The sequence below is a fragment of the Callospermophilus lateralis genome, chromosome 6 (genome assembly GCF_048772815.1).
Source record: "Callospermophilus lateralis isolate mCalLat2 chromosome 6, mCalLat2.hap1, whole genome shotgun sequence".
NCBI lineage: Eukaryota > Metazoa > Chordata > Mammalia > Rodentia > Sciuridae > Callospermophilus > Callospermophilus lateralis.
This window is the reverse complement of record NC_135310.1, coordinates 65,155,861-65,181,136: the sequence shown is the minus strand read 5'-3', so window position 1 is coordinate 65,181,136 and position 25,276 is coordinate 65,155,861. Positions and strand designations below refer to the sequence as shown.

At 38.0% G+C, this 25,276-nt stretch overlaps 1 pseudogene; it reads right to left on the bottom strand.

The window, feature by feature from the left end:
• Positions 1 to 229: 229 nt before the first annotated feature.
• Positions 230 to 25,276, bottom strand: part of LOC143401882 (translation machinery-associated protein 16-like) — a 36,706-nt pseudogene continuing 11,659 nt past the window's right edge.

Genomic DNA, 25,276 nt, shown 5'->3' with positions numbered 1-25,276 from the left:
CATGGTCTCTAAGGTCCCATCTGCTCCAGCCTCCACCTACCTTTCCAGCATCTGTCTTATCACCACCGTTCCCTCCTTATTCATTTACCTGTGGGCCTTGGCATATACGGCACCATCTGCCAGAATACATTCCACTTCTCACTGCCCAATTCCTTTTCATCCCTTTCATGTCTGCTTAAGTGCCATATCCTCCTGGAAGTCTTCCAGGCCTTTGAGCTGGGTTCCCTTCCTAAGTGTTCCCATTATGGTAGGTCCCATTTTTCACTGTAACGGTCTGTGCAGTTGCCTCTATTGGCTGTAAGCTCCAGCGGCCAGAGACCACACCAATGCTGTCCACTGCTTCTGTGGCATTGAGCTCCATGCAGCACAGAGCCAAAACATTCTTTTTAAATGAATACTGAAAAAAAAGGGGGGGGGGAGAGGAGGAAATCTGCAGCCTGAGCAAACAGAAAGGAACCATGTCAGCAAAGAGATGGTGGGTACATTGAGTCAATGTTGTCTTGGTGTTCCTAGTTCCTATAAGATCCTTTCTGTGGAGTACAAAATGGGAAGGCAAAACACTGAGGCAACTGAGTCTAAAATTATGTTTACAAAAGAAAAGAAAAAAGAATAAATGAGGTTATAGGTTTTTAAAACCAATGAGTATCTGCAGTTAATTACTTCTTTCTATATGTTATGAAGAAATTCTTATTAAAGAACTGTCATTTAACATCAGATAAAAGTTCTTGTCCCATTTTTCAGTTTTATCCCAACTTATGAAGAAGAATGTGCTGGCCAACATAATTTCACACAATAATTTCTTTGGAAATTCATAATTCAGATCACTTGATTTGGGTTTACAGAAATAATCAAAAAGAGTTGTTAATTAATTTTAAGACAAGTGTTTGATCATGGAGCTCATTCCATGCAGGAACTGATATCGTAATTCTGTCTTGAATCCCTTCTGCTCAGGGTGATGTCCCAACAGAGCATTTGCTATCTTATTAAAAAAAAAAAGCAGGGCAGGCTGGGCACAGTGGCACATGCCTGCAATTGCAGCACCTTAGGAAGCTGAGGCAGGAAGATCAAGAGTTCAAAGCCAGCCTTAGCAAAAACGAGGTGCCAAGCAATTCAGTGAGACCCTGTTTCTAAATAAAATATAAAATAGGGCTGGGATGAGGCTCAGTGGTTGAACGCCCTTGAGTTCAATCCCTGGTACTAAAAAAAAAAAAAAAGAAAAGCAAGACAGGAGTCTAGTCTAGTTAGCAGGGTAACCCAGCTCACTGTCTATTTACTGATTGACTCAACATTCTCAGTCCCATACAATGTTCACACTGTGGCTCTCCTACAAACAGGCTTTCAGTTCTACTAAGTGAATGCAATGGTCTGTAGGGCACATAAGTGGCAGTGAGAGATCTGACAAGAGTTCTGGCTGCCTTGAACTTGTAGAAATGCCATCTGACTTGGATATTCCCTTGTTCCCTAACTTTATCTATTTGAATTTTGTTCCCTCATTTTTTTCATATATAGTTAGAAATTTTCTTATAATTTTTTGCAATTTGTCCATCTTACCTAAAACCCTTATGGGTTATAACCATTGTGTGTTTTCCTTCCATAAAATTGAACAAAGTCTTTGCAAATGAAAACTGATTATTCTGAGACTCAAGAAATAAAACTGGTAATAAGCATTAATTAGCTAAAGAAATTTATTTTCTAAAATCACCTATTTTATATTATCAACTGCTTCAGTGGGAAAAGATTGTGTCCAATAATTGTTTTGACTTCCACCAAGGAACCTAGCGCATAGATATCCAACAAATACCCATTGGAACATTAGTCTAAGCATACTAGACACTAATTAAATATCCTTTATCAATTTATGATAATTTTCATCTAGGGAATGAAAGGTTGGCCAAAAAGATTTAACTGATTTAGAACTCACAAAGTTAACCTTCAAAAAATATATGGAGTTTTAAGAAATTAAAAGATAGAATAAAATCATTACACCAAAAAGATGCTAGTAATACATTAAATATCATACCTTTGAAATTACCTTGTTTCTTAATTAGAATTCTTCAAGCATATCAACTGAACTTGTCCTCACTGTGAACCACACCCTAGGCAAATTCAGAGCATGGAAGGGAATTATTTTCTAGTTAATGGAGCATGTAAGTTTATTTTAATATTCAAGGTTATGATGGGTGAAATGTAAACTGAGAAGTTTTCCTTTTTATCATGGGTCATGGTAAAATAGCAGCACTTACTTTATGAAATAAATGTCCAATTACCATAAAACAAATGGAAGGTCATTATATTTTACTTGGCTTTTGTATGCAGTCTGTGAAATGTGTTTCCTTACAAATTGGCGTGCTGTAATACTTTGTATATATGGGTAATCCAGGGAACTCAGCCTTATCTTTTCCTCATTATGAAATTTCTGGGCTCCATTCTAGCAGTGATAACGTAAGTCTTTCTCATCTCTGAACCCTTGCATAAACTATTCTCTATGCTTAAAATGACTTCTTCTTTTCTTCCACCAATCAATGAATCATTCCTTTTTCAAGACATTTCAAAAACTCATCTGTACATCTGCCTTCCTTCTCACTTTCTTCAATCATACATGAAGGCTGATGTCTGCAATGGCTTGAAGAGTGGTTTAAGTGTCCCCAAGTATCCACTGTGTTGGAAGGCTTGGTCCACAGGGTATCACTATTGGGAGCTGATAAGGCTTCCAAGAGTGGGGCCCAGTGGGAGGTCCTCAATTCATTGAGGGTGTCCCCTGGAACACAGTTCTTAAGGGACTCCTTGACAGTTCTTATGGGAGGGTTGTTATGAAGCCCTGAGTTTTCCTACCCATCCTCTCTTCTTTCTGACTCAGGATGTGACCATTGGCTTCCATATGCATATCCATTGTTGCCATTTGCTTTCCATTGTGAAGTCTTCACTAGAACTAAGTCCATTCAGGCAACATGTCCTGACCCTCCCAATGAGATATATAAGCACTTTCTCTTTATAAAGTTAGCTATCTCAGGCATGTCATTGTAGTAACACAAAGCAGATACATCTTGTCTTAGTTTATTTTGTGCTGCTATACCAAAATATCTAGAACTGGGTAATCTATGATGAACAGAAATGTATTGGCTTACACTTCTGGAGTCCAACATCCAGGTGTCAGCGTCCAGCAAGGACTTTCTTGCTGCAACATCCTGGAGGAGGAGAGAGTGAGAAAGGACAAATTATAGTAAAATTCACCTTTCTTTAATAGCACTAACCTACTCATTAGCCCTCATAGCCTAATCAGCTCTTAAAGGTCCCACTTCTTAATATTATTATAATGGAAATTAGATTTCAATATGAGATTTGTAGGAGACAAAAATTTAAACCATGGCATTTGGGTTAGTATCTTAATTGGGTAGATAACCAAGTGGATCACTTTGCCTGAGATATGATTGCTATTCTCAGGTCTCTACCATGTGTTTATTGAAAATCAGGTGGTAGGGAAGAAGGGGAAGAACTACTGAAGGTGGTTGCAGTGTGTGTGGCTCAATGCTAATTTATCACCCTTGCAACAGAATTTGTGTTATGTCAATATTAACTTTATACTTTAGCTATTCTTTGTAATTGTCTATTTCATTCGTATTTGCCTTTATCTGCCATAAATTGTATTTATTCATCCCATTTATGGGGCTCCTTTTGAAAACAATGCTACAATTATTATGTGCTTCTGTGAGGAGTTATTGAGAATACATTGGTTGATGATTCTACAGTCACAAACTCAATTGCCTTCAGGGTCCAGGCAAGTTACATAAATGTGCAAAGAGACACAGTGTTAGACAGGGAGCAGAGGCTATATAAACTGGAGGGTGCCTGCCCAGCCTAGGGGCATTCAAATGCAAAAATTCACAACACTTCTGCCAGTCCAATTTGGCCTTCCAGTCACTAGTTTGCAACCCCTGTTGCCCTTATTTCTTGCTCTGAGCCTGTGAGGGATGTTGGTGGTGACAGGGTGATTAGCTGCATTTTATTGGTGAAGGAATTGAAACATAGAATAGTAACTTTACAAAAGTCACATAGGAAATCAGTTTCATGCACACATCTTGTTCAAAGAGAATGGATTGCAAAAAGGTAAAATAAAAAGTATGACCAGAACCTGGCTATGAGCAAGACTAATTTTTTTAAAGAAAAATATTTTCTAATATTTAGAAGATTTTTGTGGATATAATAATATTTTAGAACATTAATGCTGTAATTAAAAACCGTGATTACATGCTTTATATCCTTTTATGATCACACGTGCACGCACGCACTTACACACACACACACACACACACTTACAAAAATGCATTTTTTTTTTTTGTTTAAACTGTAATTACATTGGGAAATTTGGTATCTCATCCTTCCTGAGGGATTTTGCCTAATGCAGAAATTACCTTCCTTTATAGAAAACCTAATGTTAAGGGAAACATTTTCTCTTCCCAGATGTCCTACAGTTCCCCCCTCCCAGGATTATGCTTTATTTACTATTTATTATGATTAGCTTTGGGGGAGAAAGAAGGTTGGGCAACAGATCCTAGAATTCACTTTTAATGTGGAATGCTTTGAAATTTTTATTCACTTCTACTACAAGCTGAGAAGTAGGCAAAGCATATTCTGCAAATCAAGCCCGTTAAAATTCCACTGCAAAGTGTGGACTTGACTGACTGCAAGTGGAGCTGTCAGCTCATACAGGCGTCACTGTCAGAGGGCCGTGTCATCTGTCAGTGTCGGTTCCAGCTCACTGTTCCACATAGAGGGAATGCACTGTTGCCTCCCAATTGATAACATGCTGCCAGAAGCATGTTACTTTCTCATCCGTCTTCTTGTAGCTGTCAAAAATGGAATCCATTAATTAGTTTGTTCTTGTGAATTTTAGTTGTTCTGAAGACATGTAAATTTCAAAGTAAGACAAATAAAAATCCCAACCCAAACCACGATGCCAATAAGGGCAAAAAATCCCAAAGTGGCAGCTATTACTGACAGTGGCAAAAACTGACCAGCTAAACTCTGCCTTAAGTGAATATAATGATGTGGCTAGTTTCCCATCCCTTTTAATGAGAGCAAGCTTCCCAAGGCAGCAAAGGGAGAGAGGAAGAGTTAGAGACTCAGGCGGGGGAGCCGCCCTGAACAGGGCTCTCTAACTAGTCAGGCAGTTTGACACAACTTAGGGAGTCTGGTTGCTGCTGCTACTGCATGATTACCTTTTTGTATTTTATTCCTCTCCTGTGGCTTTCAAAAAAAAGTTTGATGGGCTTTATTTCCCTCATTTGGGGGGTCCCACAAAGCATGGGCAATTCTGTAAACTCCATATACTTTAGACAGGGTGCCTCATATGTAAGTTACTTCTGCACTCTAATATACAGAGCACCTATGAGTTGAAGCAATGTTCTATAAAATCTTGAAACAGATGTATTTGACAATCTTTATATCTGATACAGTATATTGAAAACATGAATATGGTTCAGCTAACCGAACTTTTTCCTTTTCCTTCTCTTCAAGTAAGCATTTATTAAGTGACTACTGAGTGTAATTCACTGTGTTAGTTACTCTGGGAAATTTAAAAAAAAAAAAAAGATGAAATAACAGCCTATGTCCTCTAGAAACTCACACTTTAGAGAAAGAGTCGAACACATACACAAAGAACCCAAACTGAAGATGGGCTATGTAGGAAATACTAAATAACAAGCCACAGGAGTTGGAAAAGAAAGATGAGGTACATCCCAGGGAATCTGAGAAGGGCTCTTGAGTAAGCAATGCTTGAGCAGAACTTGGAAGGAAGAGTCGATCTGCATAGGACTACTGCTACACTTTGAATGTTTGTCCACCACCCAACCAAGATGATGGCATTAGGAGGCAGTGGTTTGGGGAGCTGATGGAATCATGAGGGCAGATCCCTTACAAAAGAAGCCCCAGAAAGCTGCCCAGTCCTTACCACCACGTGAGGACACAGCAAGAAGGTGCTGACTCTGAGGAAGAGGGCACTCGCCAATCAGCATGTACCAGCACCTTGATCTTGGACTTCCCAGCCAGAGCAGGGAGAAATCAATTTCTGTTGTTTCTAAGTCATCCAACCTATGATATTTTGCTATAGCTCCTGAGTGAGCTAAGCCATAACATCCTCAATTTCCTTTCCTTCATATCCTATGTGGAGGAGAAAGGATACATGAAAGACGTTGGTCTACAAATGACTGTAGGGTAGAACTTGCACAAATAGATATATGCAGGGAGCTGTTTTCTATCCAGGGGGGCCAGGATGAGGCTGGCTCAGCACAGTGCAGGGTGGGCCCCCTGAGGGATGCATCCTCCCAAGCATCTTACCAAAGCAATGGTGTTCTTTTTGAGAAACGTGTGAGGAAATAGTTCATTAGCATCATTCCAGGATTGCATCTATAATTTGTAGTATAAATAAACAAATGATACAACTAGAACTATTTTTCTGAGATTTTTTCCCCCTTCTCTTCAGGTTCACTCATTGCCAGCCAGGATATAATATAGAATGGGAGAGTGTGGTCACCAGAATGAATAAAAAATAAGAATGAATAAAAATAATTTAGCAGGATCTTTTTTTTAAGGATTCTTAAACATTTAAGAAATATAAATTTTTTTTTTACAGTAAACAGTGTACTACTTCAGGATGATTTTAAGATCTAAGAAGGAAAGAAAGAACTTTGTGTGCTCATTGCTGAACTGGCACAAACAGAAAGAGTGTGTGGTTCATAACAGGAATTTAATCACTGTGTGTTGAATGCATTTTTTTTTCTTGGCAAAACCTATCCTCTGTACCTCAGTTGAGTCCCACTAGTGAAACAAAGACTACTGCTCAGCCTCATGGGCAAACATGGGGGATAACTTAATAGTTTGAGATGAAGTTTTACTAGAAGAATAAGGGTTTTTTTAAATTATGGATTTAATATATGGAAATTAGTCAATTAATTTGATCATAGTTATTTCTTATGGTTTGAGTAAAATTGACTGAAAGGAAAGAAAATTTAAATCAATAGCTTAGAAAAATGAACAAATGCAAAAGAATCTTCCTGATGTTAAGAATGTTTCAAATGCTTGTGTTTCTTGCTATATAATGCTAATAATAAGGTTGTCCCTTAAAAAAGTGAGATGGCCAACTGTCTGGTTAATTCAGTACCCTTTCTTGATAATCCAAATAATTCAGTCAGCAAGATATATTTTGTATGAAGAAAAATCAGTAATGGTATAATAAGCCAGGTAACTTTAACCTCTAAATTTCATCTTGGAATATGAATATATATATATATATATATATATATATGTATATATATATGTGTGTGTGTGTGTGTGTGTGTGTGTGTGTGTGTGTGTGTATATATATATATCTCACAGGCTTAGTGTATATAGGCCCAAAATGTTAACCTACTACATCACTAATAGCTGCAAGTGGCTTACTGACATGGGTCCAATAAACAGGAGTCAATATGGCAACCTCTCTGGACTAGATCAATAAGGAGAAAACTATATCCATGTGTGGAGTAAAGTTCAAAAGGCATGACACAGATGTAAATTGGAGCACTATTCACACCATGCAACAATGCACCCCAAAGAATGGACACTGGTGGTTCAGAGTCCTAGAAATCTCCTTCTAGATCATACATTAATCATTTATCTGCTAGATAAAGAGGGAGAGGCCAAGGCAGCAAGGAGGGGAACACAGGGTATGAGGGAAGGGGTACTTTGGAAGCAGTAATTTCTCCCTGATACGAAAACATTTGAACAGTCTGTCATACTACTGCAAATCAATGAAGAACTACCCATGGATATATGCATGAAATCTGTTTTCCATCCAATAAGAGCTTCTATTGAGTGCTCAGTACCATTTGGAAAAAACATCCTAGATAGAAGGAACATAGCACCAACAGCCAAGTTGAAGTCTTCAGGAAATTGTGCTCTGGGTGTCTGTTGATAGATCCAGTAAAATCTGTGGTTGGCTTGGTTAGGATCAAATGGTGCCTGATGGGAGCAGTTGATATATATCACATAGAGAGATTAGAAAGTGTCCTTTAACCAATTGAGGTGTCATACTCTGCAAATCTTTCACATATCTCTGACACAGTTACTCTTCACATCAAAACCTACTTCACTGTTAAGAATGATAAATTCACCCTGATAAGAATGGGCCACTGGTCATGCAAATGCCACCTGGAGAACTGATCTCAGTTGTTTCCACAGGTCAGAGGTCAAATCATTAACTTGACATTGATTTCATCAGAGTTAAGGATCACTCAAAATTAGGCTGGATTTACCTGCTTAGAATTGTTCTTAAACATGAATACAGTTGTAGGTGTTAGCAACCATCTAAGCCCTTTCTGTTAGAGGAATCTCTTGGAAGCAGGTTATTGCTCATTTAAATTTTTTAAATAATGAACATATTTATCCTTGGCTATGAACTCCAGTCATGACATAAGACAGCAATTTTATTAGTTGCCTATAAATAACATAGCAAGATCTATTAACCTAATTTCTATATGTAAGTTTCCTCCTTCTAATTGAATGCTTTTCTCTTTCATTAAAGTCAGCTTCCCGTGACCTTTAAATTCAGTTAGAAAAGTTAATCCTCTGGTTAATCTGGACCAATTGGTTTCTGAAACACCACTCAGTGACAAACCATTATTTCTAGCTCAGTTTTTAATTGGTTAGAATGTTATTGCTGCAAGATCCAGTAGCTGTCAGATTTGCCTGCTAGCCAGTCTGAGCTTTCTGGACATATTCCAAGTCATTAAAGCAACATCTCCTGTTCAAGCCAGGGATATTTATCCTGAACCCAAGTCCGATGCTCTCTCCTGCTCTTATTTAATTAAGGCCTAAGGAATGTTGGAGAGTCCTGCTGCAAACTGGGGACAAGTACACTTTTCAAAAAAAAAAAAAAAAAAGAAAAGAAAATCTGAAGTTCTGCTTTCTCATGTTAAATGCTATTTTTGAACAATTAGATGAAATTGTCATGCAAATCACAACTTAGTACTGATGTGAAATATGTGTTTTCTTAGATACTTTATGACTCTTACTCCAGTTTGAAATTTTTCCTTGTATTAAAGAGTCCTAAAGAGCACAGTCATATCACAGAGTTAGAATAACACAAATCTAAGTCAAATACACAACCTAGTGCAATTATTTTATTCTTACAAAGAATAGGTCTTGTATTTTCTTCCTAGTTGTCATATTAGTATTTAAAAAGATAACTAACAACAAACACATTACCATTTCAGTCATCCTTCTTTTAAACAACAACAAAATAAAGAGAGATCATCCACATACATTTTTACAGCTACGTATGTAAAGATAGTGTTGCCTGTGGGGTTGTCATCAGAATCCTGGATTTAGATCTAAGCTTTCTCCTGACTAAGCTGAGAGATTTTGAGTAAATTACTCAAGTTCTCTGGCTCCCAAATGCACTCTCTAAAAGATAATAGTAAAATAGTATTTATATTACAGTTTTCTAAGTGGTGAGTATTAATCATAAAATGTAAACAAACTGTTCTGAAAACACTGATATTCGTGAAGTCAACTTTTTAATTGTATTTTTTCCCAATATATATATATATATTTATTTATTTTCTTGTGGTACTGAGGATCAAACCCAGTGCCTCACACATGTGAGGCAGGCACTCTACCACTGAGTCCCAGCCACAGCCCATGAAGTTATTATTATTATTTTTTTTACAATGATGCCATACACTACAGGAGCTCTTGGATTTACAGTAAGAATCAGCTGTATTCACTGACATGGGAGAATCTTGCGGTAGTAGAGATTGAACCCAGGGCTTTGCACATGCCAGGCAAAGCTGCATCCCCAGCCCAAAAGTCTTATTCTTCTTCATGTCTTAGCCCAATTCTTTGATGGGATTAACTGAGTGGTAACTAAATTCAGGTGGGATGTGGCTGGAGGAGGTAAGGCATTAAGGGGCGTAGCTTTGGGGTATATATTTGTATCTGGCAAGTAGAGATTTCTCTCTGCTTTCTTATGGTCATGTGAGCTACTTCCCTCTGCCACACTCTTCTGCCATATGTGGAGCCTCACCTTGAGCCCTGAGGAATGTAGTCTGCCATCTATGGATTGAGACCTCTGAAACCATGAGCCTCGAAATAAACTTCTCCTTCCTGCAATTGTTATGTTTGGTCCTTTTTGTCACAGCAGTGAAGAAGCTGACTAAAACATCATTTTCCCAGCCGCTTTCCTCTACCACACTCTTCTACCATGATGTCCACTTGAGCCCAGAGGAGTGGAACTGGGCATCTATGGACTAAGACCTCTGAAACTGTGAGCTCCCAAATGGAAACTTCTTCTCCTCTAATTGTTCTTGTCAGGTTCTTTGGCCACAGCAGTGAAAAAGTTGACTAAAACACACAAAAGACAAAGTGAGCAAAGCTTACCTTAAAAATTCATCTTAAAAACCATTTCCTTGGGGCTGGGGATGTGGCTCAAGTGGTAGCGCGCTCGCCTGGCATGCGTGCGGCCCGGGTTCGATCCTCAGCACCACATACAAACAAAGATGTGTCCGCCAAGTACTAAAAAATAAATATTAAAAAAAAAAAAAATTTCCTATTTTGGTACTTCTACCCAGAGTGGGGAGAAGGTGATGTCATCGAACACAGAGGGAAAAAATAGAGTTGAAATACCAGTTAGGTAGTAAGTCTATACAAGAATAGATTCAAATGATAAAAACCAAAAATTGAGGAATTGGGGGGGATTAAATATATGTATTTACCTATATATAGTAGATGGATGGATAGATACAGTTTTGGTAAGAAATAACATTGTGCTATTTTTTCTGTATCTTCTAATTTTATCACTAATGGAAGGAATTGTGATAAGATTGAGACAGAAAGGATGGATCCTTATTAACCCTTTGCCTAAAGAGGAAAATTTCTAAGCATAAATTACCTGACAATTTAAATCAATTAAGGACCAAGAGACTCATAAACCAGCACATGGCTGGAATTTATTGTAAAATTGCCTGGAAAACCGGAACAAAGAAAAAATGCTGATTTCTCATAGTAGAAGGAAAACATTCTTTTAATTGGATTAGATTATTTTTTCATCTCTTTGGATTTTAAAGACTGACCAGAACAATAAGTACCTCCAATAAATTTTAACCCAATCAATGTGACTTGAAAATTAGAGAAGAGAAGAATGCCGTTCTCTACCAGACAGCAGGGATCAGTGAACTAACAGAGGCTGGTGTCAGGAGTACTGAATAGTGTTCATGGGGCAATATCTACTGGGAAGCCTCAAAAATATTACAGAACTTCACAAATATTATTTTTAGGAAATAATATTCTGTATAGATAGATTTTATATGATGACTTTGACATGTCTCTAACACACATAAACACATATAGAAATATATGTATAGCTACACATGTGTGTGTATATATATATATATATATATATATATATATATATATATATATGAAACAATTACAATAATTACAGTTCTTACCATTATGATGTGAGGAAATGCATTTCACCACTAACTATAACATATGATATGGTAAAATATTATTTTTAGGAAAAGCTTTTAGTCATCTGAATAAGATTAGTGGGTGGTGTGAAGAATACCTCGGGGCCAGGAATATTGGTTCTTAAATATCCCAAATCCCTTATGTCTATCACATGTTGCTGTTCAATAAATACTTTCTATAGGAATGAGTGGTGGTTCTGTTAAACACATAGCACAGCACCCCCGGAAAATAAGCCTTTCAAAAACTGTTAGCTACTTTATATATAATGAGATAATACTAAGACTGGAAATAATGTGTTCAATGAATAGCTTGATTTCTCTCCTATCTTAGTGATTGGTATGTATTCTCCCTAGCATAGGGCACAGAAGAAGCCACAATTCAGTACCTGTCATTGGAAAGGGATAATAAAGTTGTGATCTCTGCAACCCAAGTTTAAAAAGAGTGACCAAGAACTCTGGACAAGGCTAGTGACCTGTGGCATGACCAGTGCCTGATCTGATTATAACTCTTTCCACTGAAGCAAAAATATCCTGATTAGTTGATTAAATGGAGGCTTGCATAGCCATTGGTTAGAATGGAAGTTGGAAAATCCCATTCCCCACATTTCTCTGGATTCTTGGAATCTGTTCTTGGGAGGATTTCCCTTATTTCTAGTTTTCTGTGGGTCAGGCAGTAAATATTCCAAAGAATGATGGAAATTGAGAGGCCAAATATATTTGAAGATTACCAATTCAAAGAGAAGGAACATCATGTCAGTACAGCTTTGTCTTAAGGAATAATAAACCTTGATCATAAACTCATTAGAAGCTTCCTTGTGACATTAGTTTAAAGGAGTTTTAAAACCACCTGGAAAGATGACTATTTGACTTTATGACAGAAATCTTAAATACTTAACGAGCATTGCATATCACAGAGAAAAGTGGCAAAGTGATTTGTTCAAATGTACACAAAGTGACTTATTTTATTTTCTGACTGGGGGGCCACAGGCGAGGTAGTGGACATTGTTGGGTCACTGACAATACTGTTGGTGCCATATAAGGCTCACTTGCATCTGCATACAAGAAACTGAGCAAAAACATACTTTATAATTCTTCATTGCAAACAACATCTCTGAGTCACTAGCTCCATAAGGAAGGGCAACGATGTGAATTATTCCCCAGAGTCTAGCTTTCTACGGTTCAGGGAAAGGTGAGGGGGTGGCCTCCTGGGAATGTGCTGGTGAAATGTTCTGTCCTTCATTTCTCATGGGGACTTCCACACAGGATACAAATGCTTTTCCTTTTACCCCTATTGTCCAAGATTCATGAAGGTTTTCCTTTCTTCTTTCTCTTTTATTTTTCATGCAAACTTCATTTATTTTTATTTTCCTATTCTATCTCTTCCAGTGGAGTTAAAAAAGAAAACAAACAAACAAACAAACAAACAAAACTCCCACAACTAGCCAACATTGAAATAGTGGCTACTTTTTATTTCTTTGATTTGCCTTAGTCAATTGTAGAATGTAGGTAGGATTCTCCTACACCTCAATAAGAGACTGAAAATTTCTGAAAACAATATTTAGCTTCACAATGTAATCCCAAATCTGCTATTCCTAGTCACCAAGATGTTGGTGGGGATGAAGATATGCCAGAAATTTCTGATTATCTTCACATCAAGAGCCCTAGAATAGAGGAAGTAGAGTATGGGAAAGATGTGCAGATTATTTGCTCAGGTGTTCACAGACTGAGTGTCCTGTTGGGGTAAAAAGGAAAGATTTTGAGTCTTCCAGAAATCCAATCCCTAGGTAGAAAGAGGGCCTGAAATCCCAGCTTCTAGTGCCCAGCCCTGGCATTAGTCTTTACTTTAAAACATTCCAGTTGAGCTTGTATTTGGTATTTTCTTGAATGACACAAGAGAAATTTGGCAAAGTGATTTATTCTGGATTTCCCTCTGATACATCTACAGAGGCCCTCACAAGGCTTGGAGGAACAGGTGGTATGGCCCAGATAAAATTCAAAAAATAAAGTCTCTTTTCTCTAAATGAATTTTCACAAATATGGTCAAAGGAGGAAAGACAAGCAAAAGATAGTTATCATCATATGATTTAACATCAGTCTAGCAGAAGCCATGCTGAGCTAATTGCACGTATATTTAAAAACTAATCATCTTAATTACATATTCTGTTGATGGAAGGATTTAAAAATTGAACCTTAAGGTCGGTCTTTTTTTTTTTACCCTAAATATGCAAATATAAGAAGGAATTATACTTATGGTTTAAAATATATAGCATTCATATCTGTCATATAAATAGAGAAAGAAACCTACTTGAATAAGTTTTATAGGGACATCAACAGTTTATTTACTATGTGCTTGGTACTGGCCTAAGAAACTTCTATGAATTATTTCAGTTAATCTCTACAATAAAGCTTCAGGCTTTATGTCCTCATTTTACAGATGAGAAAACTAAACCTTAGAGGTATTTAAAGGTATTTGATAACTGGCACAGGTGTTACAACAATTAATAGGATCAGGATTCGAATCTAAGTGCTCCGATTCTAGAATTAATTGCTCAGGAATTCACACTTCCACATTGTCTCTTGAACCTCTAGTGCACTCGTGATCCTCACACCTTCAGGACCAGCCATTCTGGCATTGTACTTATTTCTGGAACATATCCTAAGGGTCTTTACATTATTGGCTGTTCCCTCTGCCTAAAATGGTCCCTCTGCCTCGTTCTAATGATAACTCTCTCACCTCTTTCTAGTCATTGCTCAAATGTCAACTTCTCAATGACACATACTCTGACCTTCCTATCTGAAATTGCAATCAACTCCCCTTTATTTTTCAATTTCTTTTTTCCCTCTGTCTTTCTCATCCCCAATGCCTTTAAACATTCTATATAATGTAGTTATTTATTTATCGCATGTTTCTACCTGCTATCCCATAAGCACCTGGTAGGTATCTTTGCATTGTTCACTGCTTCATTCCAAGTGTGTTATCATGGTGCTGTAGTGCCTGTCTGGCTCAACTCGATACCTTCTCTCCATTGCACATCTTTCTAATCAGTCACAATCTGAATTCTTTATACCTATGTAGATTTCACTTGCCTAAAATTGTATGAAGTTCAAATATAGAGCAGCTGATCACATAAATCATATAACTGAACATCCAGTAGGGACAATTTGGAGAGTAAGAGGAGAAGCTATTAGTAATATGTCACAACAACAGTTAATAGACACCACCCTGGGAAAGCCAAGACTTAGGGTCATCCTACTTATGGGCAAGTGTGATCCAGGGAGCAAGAGCAAAAGGACTGAGCAGAAAAACAGGAAAAGAGGGAGAACACACACAATGACATGTCATTGAGCTGCCTCTTGCTCTGGGAAGCTGCTGCTGGGCTCTTGAGGTGGGCTGAGGGACCCCTGTGTATCTCAGAAACGATGTGAAAAGAAGAAAGAAGGTAGTATTTAAGCCTGGGACCCTCCTTGCTGATCAATGTTTCTCCAAAAGGGCATTTCTAGGATGTATATATGAATGTAGTGAGTGGATCTTGTAGGACCCCTGCCAAAGGCCTCCTACAAGAAAGCCCTGGTCCTGCTAAGTAGTGAGAAGCATGTGGTCCAGACCTGATGCTGATTGCTGTCAGGCCGCACTGTGTGAACCTGGCAAGTCCCACTAAGAAGAGGAAAAAGAAAGGGTAAAGGTCACTGAAGAAATAACTGCACAAAGAGACCAGCCAGGCTGAAAGAATACAAGTGGTGAATAACAGGAACCCAATACAGTGCTTTATGCTTTGAAATACAGGGTACTGCATGGACCACTGCCAGAGGAAAATAAAAAAGCGCCAAGAAAACAAGGAACCTGTCCAATTTGATAACTATGTTGGCTGTCACTTAATTTAATTGATCTCTAGATTTCTTTATACATTATACCAATCTTAAAAAATAAATTAAGAAAAAAAAACCCCAAACTTTCTCAAATCCATGCACAGTCACCCAGTATTGTATGGGGAAATAATTTTGCTTTAAAGAGTTTGACAGCTTTTTTTTCTCCCCATGGATAACATGGCTTCTTAATGGGGACAACAGCATAAAACCAATATTTTCATGTCTGAGATACTGTATCTTTCTGCTGTCCCCCCACCTCCCTTTCTCCAGTCTGCCCTCCCTTTCTCCTACCCACTTCCAGGCTGCATATGATGAAGAGATGCAACTGTGGTAGTCATAAAGGGTTCGAGCATGCTGTCTGGGCAAGAGCTATGATGCAGATTTTCCCCAAGGAGGAGAAATGAATCCCAAGTTTCCCATAGCATTTGGATTCTCAAGATTTCAAAAATGCTACATCAGCATGGGCTAGCAACAACAAAGAGTTTCTCTATTTAGTAAACATAAAGTAAGTTTCAGGAAATCCATTGTAATAAAATTAAAATATGGAACCCAAAGGCATTCTAAAGTGCTACCTAGAGGTTTGCTGTGGAAATTCTATGAGATATTGTTCCCTGAGCTTTAATATTATCAGAAAAATAGTGGGTCCTTGCAAGTTGCTGCATTTCTGCTTCTGAAAGTGTTATGGGAGGACTGAGATGGAAGTCAGGTATGCAGTTTGAAAAGAGTTTTAGAGAAGTAGATGGATTTGGGACTTACACAAATCCCACAAAGATCTATTATTTATGAATCATCTGCATGTATCTGAACATGAGTGCCAGCTGGGAAGACTGTAACCTCAGTTTGGCAGAGTAAGGCTCCCTGGGCCCGTGAATGTGGCTGAGGATGAGTCCTGAGGGCAGAGACCTCTCATGTGATGACCTCAGTCTTCTAAGGGCTGCCTAGGTGAGGAGATCTAGGCACACACGAGGATCACATTTTGGAAAGAGGCTTTACTGCCACCCTGAAAGATCCATGAAAAGAGGGGAGATGAAGGTAGTGTTTGAATTAGGAGTTTTTCCCACTCCTTTGATATTTACCATCAACTTGCAAATAGTAGCAGGTGAGGAACCATAGTAGAGCTTATATATGATGAATTCTCCTTATGCCTTTTCTTGACAATTGTATTAGTCATCTTTATGTTACTATAACAAAATACCTGAGTAGTTGAGCTCATGGTTTTGGAGGTCCCAGTTCATGATCAGGTGGCCCCATTGCTTTGGATTTCTGGTTGGAATGCCAGATGGCAATGGCAGAAAGTATGTAATAGAGCAAAACCTCTTGCTTCACTAGCCGGGAGATCAACATCCCACAATTCCCTTTGAGGGCACGCTGCCAACAACCTCAGGACCTTCTCCAAGATCCTGCTGCCTAGAGATACACAACATCTTCCAATAGCATCAAACTGGACCAAATCTTTAAGGTATGGGACATCTAGAATATACTTATCCTAATTCAAACCAAAGCAACAGTTATAACTTAATCTTTTTTCAATCTTATGGCTACTTCGTATTTTTTAAGTTCCATGCAACCCATCATACAAAGAATACAATTAGCTCAACATTACTCTGAGATTGACCTTTCTGAAACCCAATCAGCTGTGGTTCTCCTCATTACCCTTTTCCCTCTCACAACTTTCAGAATAAAGTTCAAAATCCTTAGGGTGGTATGTAGGCTCCTGATGATATGAATCCCACTTATCTGTCCAACCATTTCATCTGAGACCACCCTGAATGAGCTCTCCTTTCCAAGCCATGAGCTCACACTTATTTCTTCCACAACCAGTGTCTTGCCAGTGCTGTTCTCCCTATGTAGAGGGTTTTCCCTCCATATTTCTGCCTGAAGAAACTGTCAGGTATCCAGTTCTGACCAAGCTTACCTTCTCTCTATGGCATGCAATGGGCATGTGCTTGCAAGTCACAGGAGCTATAGAGACAAAGAAGGCTCACTTCCTGCCTTCAGGAAGCTCATAGCCTGGAAGGGCAGGCAGCAACCATGCAAAAACCTAGATTTCATTTTAATATTTATGAAAGCATGGAAGAAGACAAATTTTCAATTGATTTCTGCTGTAGTGATGGCTGGGAAAGAATTCAAGAAAGTTGAGAAGAAGGCGATAGTTCAGTTAAACCTTGATGTATGAGTAAATTTTTCCCAGTGGAAAAAGTATTATGGTGTAGTTATAGTGGGAGGGTGAATAAGCATTCTGTGAAATATGAAAATGAAACAAGAAGTTTTGCAGACTACTCAGGAAAAGTGAACTTTGGCTGCTTGTAGACTGGTTAAGAGGAACACTGCAGTAGGATATAAATAAATGAATAAATATATATTTAACCATATCTTTTAGTGATAATTTCAGTGGAAAAAGAAAAGAATAAAGAGTGTGGAGAGTGGGTACTCTTTTTTAGAGAAGATGGCCAGAGAATTTCTCTCTGAGAAGGTGATAAAGGAGCAAGGGCTGGAATTAAGTACGGGAGTTGCATGGTGAATGGACTTTCTGGGCAGAGGGCACAGCAAGGGCAAAGGTCAGGCAGTAGGAGCGAATTTTCAATGAGACCTGGATGTCTGCAGCTGAGTGAGCAAGAAGTGTGGAGGGAAATGAGGTCCAAAGAGTCTGATTATCGAGTCCACCTGACACTTTGCACCAGTCAGAATACATTTTCACCTTTGCTGGCAAAATCCCACATACCTATCCCCTTAAGCAAGTCTAGACCAATTTTAGCCAAGAAAAAAAATGTATTCACAATGTTAACACATTTCCCCCCCCACAATCCTGAGGATCTGAAGTGATAGTATTTAAAATAGGACACTAAAGAAATGGTTTGGAAATAACCACATCATGAGCTCTTGATCCAAAATCCTTTGGGAATGCTTTAGCAGAATTTGGGATTCCCATACTTATACATAAAATTATATTTTTAGTTATCTGTTTACACCTTTTTTCTGTGGAGAAGCACTGAAACTTCATCAAATTTCCCAAGTAGTCTGTGACATTCCCAGGATTAAGAACCCTTGAAATACAGTTTCAATTACCTACTTCTCTTATATTCATATATTCTTTTTATATTCAATAAAGTAGGAATCAAAATGAACAGCTACCTTGGTCCTTCAAACAAGACCATCTTTTCTGAAGAGTAACAATTTAGCAAATAAGGAAAGAGAAAATATCTATTTTTCTCATTAATAAAGACATTATCATAGATGATAACAAGCTCCTGGGTGACTTTGGTGTACAGGGTCCTGAGATGGATACCAAGACTGAGAACCCTGTGACCCTCTTGTTTGTGTTGCATCCTCTTTCCACGCTTTTTCCTTTATAAAAATAAAATTAAATAAATAAAAATAAAAACATTTTGCTCTGATGGCACCAAGCAAATAAATCTAAGTCTGCATAAGCAAGAAACTTCCTCCCCAGGTTTGGGTATGTCTTCTTTCCCACACTGTGAACCATTACACTTCTTGGTTTTGTGTTCATAGTTTCCAATTCACAAATCAGAGACAACCAGTAAATGACTTCTTCACTAGACATGTTATAACAATCCCATCAGCAATATCAATATTTTAAACAAACGGCATATCCTACTGAGTACATATTTCTGTAACAAATGCTTTTTATGCCTTATGTCATTTAATCACCAAATGGTCCTATAACTAGGTATTGCTATCAATTCCATTCCATGGATGAAAAACACTGAGATTAAGAAAGGTTAATTGGGGCTGGGGATGTGGCTCAAGCAGTAGCGCGCTTGCCTGGCATGCGAGTGGCTCGGGTTTGATCCTCAGCACCACATACAAACAAAGATGTTGTGTCCCCCGAAAACTAAAAAATAAATATTAAAAAATTCTCTCTCTCTCTCTCTCTCTCTCTCTCTCTCTCTCTCTCTTTCTCTTTAAAAAAAAAAAAGAAAGGTTAATTTACATGTCCAGTTTACACAAACCTGGAATAGAAACCCAGTTCTGTCTGATCCCAAAGCCTGTGTTCTAATCCACAAATCTAGATGCCTACCCTAAGACAACTAAACCACAGTAGAGTCTCCTCACGTTGCAAAGCAATTTTTCCAAAGTATAAATTTCACAGGTGTGTTGCTAAAGATGCTAACATGATCAATACTTGAAAATGCAAATGCAATCATTATATTATATTCACCTCAGAACACAAAAGCTTGATTGCATAAAAATGCTGCTTTTATTAGTAAACAGGAGAAGGTTGAAAGTCTCTGCAGTTTCTATATTGCTTTATCACTACTGGTTTAGTGTATGAAAATTTGATCAATGCAGCTTCTTAAGAATTCAGTTTCATTTATATTTCCAACTCCTACACATAAATATGGCGATGTACATATCAGAGACATTAAGGACACTTGTATAAAAATGGAATAAAATGTTGTGCTGTAATTGTCATTTTTATCCCACAGAATTTTGGGGGAAAATATATTTATGTGACTCTAGAAGCCATAGCTCAGCAAAATGCCATCAAACGAAATTTCTAAATCTGATATCTGATATCAAGTATCAGGAATTACCTTTTCAATGAAAAAGCATCTCTCCTGGGTTTGCAGCACCAAAACAAAAAAAAAGTACAAGTCTATAATTTTATGATGTGCGTCACTTAGGAGAAAAGGAGTAACCTTGTTCTTCACTTTCTTTGATGTTATCAAAACAAATCATCATCTTATTTGCTGCTCCCTTCTCCTTCGTGAAGGAGGAGACTGGGTCCATGATGGAAGATGTGCCTGTCTCAGCAATGGTCTCCCAATTTTTGCTGGCAATAGGAAGAATACATGTAAGTTATCAACTAATCTCCTCGTCAAACTCTTGCTGGAGAGCTCCCCAATTTTCCTTTTAAAGAATCTAGTGTTTGGCCCAGGAATGTTTAAAAAATGAGACCCCTGGGCTGTGCTAGACCTGAGAGCATGCAGACAGAGTTGAGCCTTTGATCTCCTCCATGCTCATTCTCAGCTCAGACCACCAATGCCAGGAGTCAAGCAGATAATTTGCAACTTAGCACCGGAAGTATTTGGAAGGATTTTTCTGAAAGCTGCTGTAATCAAGGACCATGGAAATCAGGTGCAGACACATCAGTCAGGAAAACAGCTCTGAAAACTCCTGTGTATTTTTAATTTAGAAGCAGTCTTTGTCTATTGAGTGCTTACGTGTTCACCTGATCTGTGGCAGTCCTCCCCACTCTAACCCAGCCCAGTGGGAAATTACTATCATCTTGGCTTGAAATCAGTCAAATCCGTGGAAATCACCATATGGTGTGGCTCCTGGTTTGTCAGGAGGTGTGTGGAGAGCACCCTTCTCGGGTTTGCCTGCTGATGGAGCAGTATCTTATTGAGTCACAGCTGGAGATCAGAAGCACACTGCTCATGGTTAGTATATGGACTGCATTTTATAAAAGGCCTCCTACTGAACTCTCTTAATTTTTTAAGAAACCTAAGTTCCTTCAAATACCAAAGAACAAAGCTATATTCAGATATACCTCCATTTGTGCTCCTTAGAAGGAAAAAAAACCCACAATTTATCTTATGTTTTAAGATTAGAAGTTACCTAAAAAAATCATAGGTGAAGAAAGGATCCGTTAACTCATGGTGTCAATCAAAGAATGTCACCTTTCATGAATTATAGATTTTTACAGCACGGTTTCATCTTAGCTGCCCACCTGAAGTGGCAGGGAAGTTAAAAAAGAAATTTCTCTTTAGTGTATCTTTTTTTTTTCCTTTCCCATGATGGATGACTTTAATCACATTTCATCATTTCTTAGACTTTCATTTTTTTTAAACAATTTAACATCTCAAATTTAGATGTGTCTTAAAATTTATAGGATACCTCAATTTAATTAACAGTTTTTTTTTCTGTCTTAGTTTTAATGAAACATGGTTATTTCTGTGCTTGTCTTCTTTATCTAAACCCTTGGATATGCCCCAAACTTTCTTTTTTATCAATATGCTCAGAGCTATTTTGACAGCTAGCCCTGGGCATATTGATGAGGTAGAAATCTCCCACAGGGCTGTGGCTGAAGTGGCCAGTCAGCTACTTTCCCCAGGACTTTCTCTGAGCAGCCTTCCCTCTTTGCTCCTCATCTGGGGTCCCAGATAGTGACAGACACCTGCTCTCACCTGACCTTATTTCACTCCAGGCTAAAGATGAACAGTTCTCACTATCTCATCTACTATTGATCACCATCACCAGCCCTTCCTTTTTCTCAATGTATCAAATTGGTCTTTCCAGGACTTTGATAAATGGAATTAAATTACATAATAATATAAGAACTAAAAGAACTGATGGAAAAATCTGTGTATGAAACCTGGTACAAGAATTCTCAAATAAAGACTATGTTTAAATAAATACCCCAGGGAAAGATACTGATCAAATTATATTGTTATATTGTGTACATGTACAAATATGTAACAATGAATTCCACTATTCTATACATACACCATAAAAAATATGGGGAAAATACACCAATAAAAATATGGGGGAAAGTTTTACTACTAAAAACAAACCACAAACAGAAAACAGGCCTTAAGAACCTGCATATCAATCAAAATTTCTGGGATCTTCCTTGGAATTGTGGAGACTTTGTAGAGGATAGTTTAATGCCTGAAGATTAGATTAGGATTGACCTAGTACTTATACAATAACAGAAATAAAATAAGCAAATTTTTTTCTTCCCTAAATCTATAATGCAAGCTGATAGTACCCAGGCTTTATATCATAGCTTCCATATTTATTTGGCTATTTCATCTGCTCATATGATATTTGAAAAGGTAAACTAGGCCTTTGGTTCTCCTGATTATAGTACAAGCTGCTTAAGTAGCACCACTGGTAAAAACAAGGGAGCCACTGGATGCAGTGGCACATGTCTGTCATGCCAGCTCTGCAGAAGGCTGAGACAAGAAGATCATAGTTTGAGGCCTGCCTGGGAAACTTAGTGAGAACTTGTATCAAAATAAAAAATATAAAGGGGTGGAGATATAAGTCAGTGGTAGAGCAATGCTGAGTTCCATCCTTTGTACCAAAAAGAAAAAGGAAAAACAAAAGAATCAAGTGTAGAGCAGGTGATTAGGGAGGAAAAATGTTGATATTTTGATATGTGAATAGGACATTTAACTTGATAGGGAAAAAGTAAAACTAAAGTAGGACACCAATAACAGGACAGGAGGCCTGTCCAAGCAAAGGGGTCTGGCCAGCATTGGTACTGGAGGATGTGGCAGGACTTTAGGAGGCTGGAGACCCAGACACAAGCCACCTTCACTGTTGTGTTGCCGTAGCCACTGGAGATGATGAAAGTAGAGAGGTAGAATATACAGAGATAAAAGAGGACCAAGCATAGAACCTGGTTGGACAGCCACAGTTAAGATCTCTGAAATGGAAAAGAAATTCGTGGAAGAAACTGAGGTGTAACTGAGGGCCTGAAATAGCAGGGTATCACATCATGCAAACTGAAGCAAGAGACACTCAAAAAAGGAGTGTTAAACATTATCAAATGACGCTGAGCAGTCAAGGAGAACAGCAGGAAAAAAAAAGAGGTGGAATATGACATTTAGAAGGTAACTCAAGAGGATACTGTCAATAGAACAGTAGGGCAGAAGCCAGATTTTAAAGGTTAGGAAGTGAGTGGCTAATGAAGAAGACAGAGCATACAGACTATTCTTTCAGAAAGTTAAATTTTCTAGAAAAAAACTATAGAGAACACAAACCATGTTTATAACACACACACTAACACCTAGTTGCAATTGTTACATCTTTAGTAAAATAACAGGTTCACTTGGTTTTTGTTTCAAGACATTTTAGGAGCTTCCTAGCAAGGTATTTCAATATACTCAGAGTTATTTTGACAGCTAGCCCTGGGCATATTGATGAGGTAGAAATGATCCCTTCTCTCACCAAATTAATCTGTTCACTATCTGTGCAGCAACTCATCCTCATGGTCATAGCATCAGGGCTTGGAAATCAACCCTTTTCTAAGGTCAATGGGAGCACTCTGGTTTTGGCTTCCATCTTGCCCCTCAGCAGCTGCCCTCTAGAATTTACTGAAAACAATTCCCCTGCCAGGAATATTTGCCAGTGCTATATTTGTTGATTTAGGAAAGCTGTGGCAAACAACCATGATGCCATGTGTAGCAAATTGTCAGAATATAATGTGTCACCTAAAGCTCTCAACTGACTCAGGATGACAGAGTGGAGTCACCAAAAGCAGGGGCTTTAGAACATACCTGTCTCTGAGTGGCTCCTTTGGAGGCCCATCAAACTTAAATTTTAAACTCATGTTCATTGTTCTCTGTGTTCATAGTTGACTTTTTGCGTGTGCTCTGTGTAACACAACAATAAAATAAGCCCAAGGACCACTCAGTTGAGCTTACACCCCTTCTGAAACCAGAAATTTATTTCACTGAAAAGGCTGTTATACATCAGACTAGCAACCTCATCCTCTGTTATCCATGTTATGTTTTCTCTGCAATGTATTTTCACCTTTAAAAATATTAATTAATGGAAAGCTTTGTCATAAAAACATGCAAATGGATGTTTATAGAAGCTTTATTAGCAATGGCCCAAACTAGGACGCAACCAAGATGTCCTTCAGCAGGTGGATGGCTAAATAAACAATAGTATAACCAGGAAACAGGATACTATTTAACACACACACACACACACACACACACACACACACACACACAAAAGAGCAAAACTCCAAAACAACAACAACAACAAAACAAAACAAAAAACAAGCCATAATGCGATGAAAAGATAGAAGTAAACTTAAATGCATATTATTAAGTGAAAGAAGTCAATCTTATATGATTCCAATGATATAATATTCTGTAAAAGATAAAACTGTGGAGAGAATACAAAGATCAGAAGTGCCAGGGGTTAGAAGAGATGGAGGTAAGAGTGGGCAGAGCACAAAGAATTTTTAGGGGAGTGAAACTCTTTTGTATGTGAGTATTATGGTGTGTCTGTGTCTTTTTGTATTTTTCCAAACTCATGAATGTGCAACACCAAGAGTGAACTCTAATGTAAACTACAAACTTCAAGTGACAATGATGTGTAAATGTAGGTTCAATATATGTCCCATTATGCTGGGGTGTCACTGGTATGGGAGGCTATGCACATGTGAGATCTAGGGGCATATGGGAAATCCGATTTTGCTATGAAACTAAAATTATTCTAAAATATAGTCTATATAATATATATGTATATATATATATCTTATATATAGACTCTATATAATATAGTCTATTTTTTAAAATAAAGTAGTGAATAGTGTTTTTAAAAAATGGAAAAGGTGATGTAAAGTTGTCAAAAAGAGAGGCAAAAATCATGACTCAAGGCCACAGAGTCCTGGATCTCTCTATACTGAGTGCTGAGCCCACCTGTACAAGCTCAGAGCATTAGTTCTGTACACTCAGTGTTGGTGGAGCTTAGGAGTTGAGCTCATGTTGACTAAGCTTAAGGAAACAATAAAGGAAATGCTAGTTTCTTAATTTGTCACGAGAAAGCTACCTTTGCAATGGATCCGGTAGGTGTTCAGCATAGTTTTTTCACACATTATTCTATAGGAAAATTGACCTAGAGCAGAAGAGCAAGAGACCTAGTCTTGGATCTGCCTGGTTTTCACCTCATCTGCTGCTCAACTGACTGCAGGATCCTGATCAATTAAACTCTTCAAGTAACAGTGTCCAGATCAGTGCTGTTGGTGATAGAGTATTTTCCATAAGGTGACTGTGAGAATTAAATGAAGAAATTCACCTAAAATGTTTACCACAATGAAAAGTACATGCTCAATAGATTATATAGAAACAGGAATCACAAGGAGATTATTTGGTGACAATGAAATCAGAGAAACAGTGATTATCAGAGATCCTTAC